The following is a 4,376-nucleotide window of genomic DNA, read 5'->3' as shown; positions in this document are numbered from 1 at the left end:
TAACTTGCCGGCAGTGCGTTGTGTTTTTGGTATAAAATACTTACCTGACTTTACCATGTACGTCTGTCTTCGTCCTTTGTGTTTTGTGTACAGTAAAGCGGAGGGAACCCCCCTCCACACACGTATAGCACCTTAGCGTGTGCGACACATTTTAATAATCACTTCACTTAATATAAAAAAAAATTTCACCCACACTCTCATTGGTCCTGAGGAAAGCCAGTTTTATAACAAGAAAAGGCCTGGCTGAAACATGTCGACCACATAGGACGCGGGAGTTCATAACCCGCTCCACCGCGTCCGCTTGCCTTTTTATACGCTAGCGTGGGCCCAGCTATTAAAGTTCTATATACCCTCGGGCACTGGGACCTACAGCATAGCTTTTAAATCACTTTCTTATACACCCCCTCACAGCACACTCAGAGAAGTATACTAGCTCCTCAGTATTCTGGAGTCGAAGCACACCCGGGACGCATTCGGCGTTACTGTGGTGGGCCCGATGATGAAGCATGCCACCGACTAGGTCGGTGGGTGAGGGCTTAACAACCAAACCAAATGGTTTGCCGTCATACGTACTGAGTCTCCATTGGTAAAACAAAACCTAGCTAGTCCTTTTTTGATAATTACATATTAAATTGGGGATTCGGACTGGCTTATCTAGTCCTCTCTCTCCGTTTTGATTTGCTGATACTCCAATTATACACATGATTAGGGAAGAAGCACGTGCACTTCAGCACTGATTAGTAGCGATAAAGTGATCAGAGTCCTAAGGCCAACAAAAAGATACAGCAAAATGAGGAGGTGAAAAGCAATAAGGTGGGGTTGGGACCACCTTAAGAATGCAAGGTCTAACAAAAACGAACTAAGGATAACATGAGTAAAACATCAGGTTTCTCTACAGCATTTGGCGAGACAAGTGGGCCTTCTTTTATCTTCCATAAATGCAATCTTTCCCGGACCCCTTTATTATATAGCTTTCCAAGGAAAAAATATAAGCACTTACAAAGGAGCCTCAAATACTCAAAGATGGTAGACTTCTGTAATATGGGACATATACTAAAAGCAGCACGAAAACAGAGTGCAATAGGGTCCAAAAAACTTGAGTGACCCATGAGAGTATGCATGCAAGCCTATGGTATTCCAAACTAGAGATATACGCATGCAATTTTTGTTTTTAGGAGAGAATGTGCCTGCTGAAAAAAACCTTATTTTTAAAAAGTGCATTGCAGAATATCAGGAATTTGCTGTGGGACACCTTGAAAACTTGCATACAGATTATGTGCACACACCTTACAGTCAGTTGTTGTGGCCGAGTGGTTAAGGCGATGGACTAGAAATCCATTGGGGTCTCCCCGCGCAGGTTCGAATCCTGCCGACAACGAGAATCTTTTTAACATCGGCTACAATTTCAGAAGTTAACCTTTAGTATTTCTTCCATGTCAGTCTTATAAATAGGTGGCTTATTTTGGTGTCACTATTGCCATATCACATATTTATTATCGCTCCCCCTTTCATATCTTTGCTATAACTCTCGTCCTTCATTAGCGCTGGTGCAAACGCTTCAAATTATTATACCCTCGCTCTCTCGGTCATACCTGTGCATGCACTTGAAACTTACTTTATCAATAAAAGAAGCAAATAGAGAAATAAAATAAAAGTGCTAGCTGGATTCGGCAAACACACGTCATAATACTGCATTTTCTTTTCTATTCTCCCCCGAGTTACAAGCCTAACTGCTCCCTGTGTAATTTCTCTTAACCTGCTGTTCCTGGAAGAGAATTTCATCTACAAGCTCTTTCTGTGTTTTTTCCTAGTCTTTTCTTTCCCTTTTCTTAGATTTGTAACTATTCCTTTACGTGCTCTATTTAGGCGCCATTAATCTCATTTGAGCTCCTTGTACCTGCTGCTGTTTACTCCACACCTCATACTGTCTTTTCCCTCTTTCTCTCTTTCTCTGCGGTTGGTGGCTACTTTCCAAAGCGTCTGATGCCCCAATGTTCCTTCGTCTTGTTGTCAGACGTGAATTTGAAAAGCAACAAAATTAACAAGCCTTTACCACTCACACATGGCAGAAGTTTATACTTTAATTCAGTGAGCTAAGAAAAGTGTGTTGTTGGTCCCCTACGAGCCATGGTGCTTGCTTCATCATAATTAGGCATGCAGTCATTAGCCACAGCTCTGATTATGGGTCACTGAGGTCAGTTTCAATAATTCCTCAAAAACCTAACCATACAGTCCCGCCTAACTGTGTAGTTATCTTGCTTTACTGCCGTTTGTGTGATTAGCTGGGAGGAGCTCACGGCAGCATCCTCCCAATAAAAGTGTAGATGGACCGTTCCTTAACTCTTTCTTGCTTCACATACAGATGGCTTGAGGAGGTACAGGGGAGATGCAGGTCTAATAAACAGAATAGAATATCTGCGCCAGGTGTGTTTCTCTGCATTGGTGTCCCATCACAGGCCCACCAGTGTATGTGTGATCTTTGACTCCTGCCAGTTCACAAGCAGGCGGCCAGGAAACGGTTTCAGCCTATCAACCACTGAGGAGATAAAGCCTTTGTATAAGGAATGAGGAAGCAATGAACACATTCAGCCTATCACAGGAGTAGCCCTGAGTGTTCCGAATTATAATTTCTTCATGTCACTGTACGTTATTGAGCCCAAGTAGCTCGCCGTGATCGTATAGTGGTTAGTACTCTGCGTTGTGGCCGCAGCAACCTCGGTTTGAATCCGAGTCACGGCATTGTGGTTGGCAATGTCACGGCAGTTGGGTTTTTCCTTTACAGAATTCCCAAATGTACCAGTTGTTTTTGTAAAATATCTATTAAAAACAGATCCTTTTCAATATTTAAACGATCTAACGACAAATTATTTAAACACACACGATTATAAGATGTAGGTATACTGTACTTACTAACATAAATTATCGTTCTTGAACATATTTGCGGTAAGGGGAGCGGAGCTCTCCCCCAGGCCAATCAGAATGCAGATGAATGCAGTTGCAGTTGAGTGACCTGTATTGTGGCTGTCTACAGGGAATGCACATATGTAGCTGTCTCGCAGCCCAATCCAGACGTCAATTGAAGACAGGTTTTCATGCAAATAGAGCAGTAAGTGCAGAGAAATGCTCACTCTCTAAAAATGGCATTTATACAATAGTAAGATTAAATCCAACCTCACCAGTAGATAGGATTTAATAATAAATAAATAAAGCTTCTCCTCTCTGATATGGAATTACCCCCCAAAAAGTATAAGGGAATACCCAATGCTAACCTATGAGAGGGGCAGACCTCACAGTAGTGAAAAATGTAATAGATTGTTTGATAGTACTAGGACATACAAACTACCACAGTACATGTCTTACCTTTTACTTACATAGCATGATGCCCCTAGGACAACTTAGGGCCTACCTTAGGGGTTACTGATATGTAATAAAATTGGAGTTTAAGGCTTGGCAAGTAGTTTTAAATGCCAAGTCGAAGTGGCAGTACACTGCAGCACAGGCACTGCAGTAGCAGGCTTGAGACAGGTTTGAAATGCTATTTCTTTGGGCGGCACAATCAGTCCCTGGGTATATGGTATACCACTTTACAAGGGGCTTTCAAGTAAATTAAATCTGTCAGTCAGGTATACTCCAATTATACACATGATTAGGGAAGAAGCACGTGCACTTCAGCACTGATTAGTAGCGATAAAGTGATCAGAGTCCTAAGGCCAACAAAAAGATACAGCAAAATGCGGAGGTGAAAAGCAATAAGGTGGGGCTGGGACCACCTTAAGAATGCAACGTCTAACAAAAACGAACTAAGGATAACATGAGTAAAATATCAGGTTTCTCTACAGCATTTGGTGAGACAAGTGGGCCTTCTTTTATCTTCCATAAATGCAATCTTTCCCGGACCCCTTTATAATATAGCTCTTCAAGGAAAAAATATAAAGCACTTACAAAGGAGCCTCAAATACTCAAAGATGGTAGACTTCTGTAATATGGGCCATATACTAAAAGCAGCACGAAAACAGAGTGCAATAGGGTCCAAAAAACTTGAGTGACCCATGAGAGTATGCATGCAAGCCTATGGCATTCCAAACTAGAGATATACGCATGCAATTTTTGTTTTTAGGAGAGAAAGTGCCTGCTGAAAAAAACATTATTTTTAAAAAGTGCATTGCAGAATATCAGGAATTTGCTGTGGGACACCTTGAAAACTTGCATACAGATTATGTGCACACACCTGACAGTCAGTTGTTGTGGCCGAGTGGTTAAGGTGATGGACTAGAAATCCATTGGGGTCTCCCCGTGCACGTTCGAATCCTGCCGACAACGAGAATCTTTTTAACATCGGCTACAATTTCAGAAGTTAACCTTTAGTATTTCTCCCA

General features: G+C 41.9%; 1 non-coding gene across 1 annotated transcript; it reads left to right on the top strand.

Moving 5' to 3' along the window:
* The first annotated feature begins 1,296 nt into the window (after positions 1-1,296).
* TRNAS-AGA (transfer RNA serine (anticodon AGA)) lies at positions 1,297-1,378 on the top strand. Its single transcript has one exon. It is a non-coding gene; the product is annotated as a tRNA-Ser (tRNA).
* The last annotated feature ends 2,998 nt before the right edge of the window (positions 1,379-4,376 follow it).

Source organism: Lissotriton vulgaris, chromosome 1_1, assembly GCF_964263255.1.
Source record: "Lissotriton vulgaris chromosome 1_1, aLisVul1.2, whole genome shotgun sequence".
NCBI lineage: Eukaryota > Metazoa > Chordata > Amphibia > Caudata > Salamandridae > Lissotriton > Lissotriton vulgaris.
Note: the sequence above shows the minus strand (reverse complement) of the source record. Positions and strands in the feature narration are given on the sequence as shown.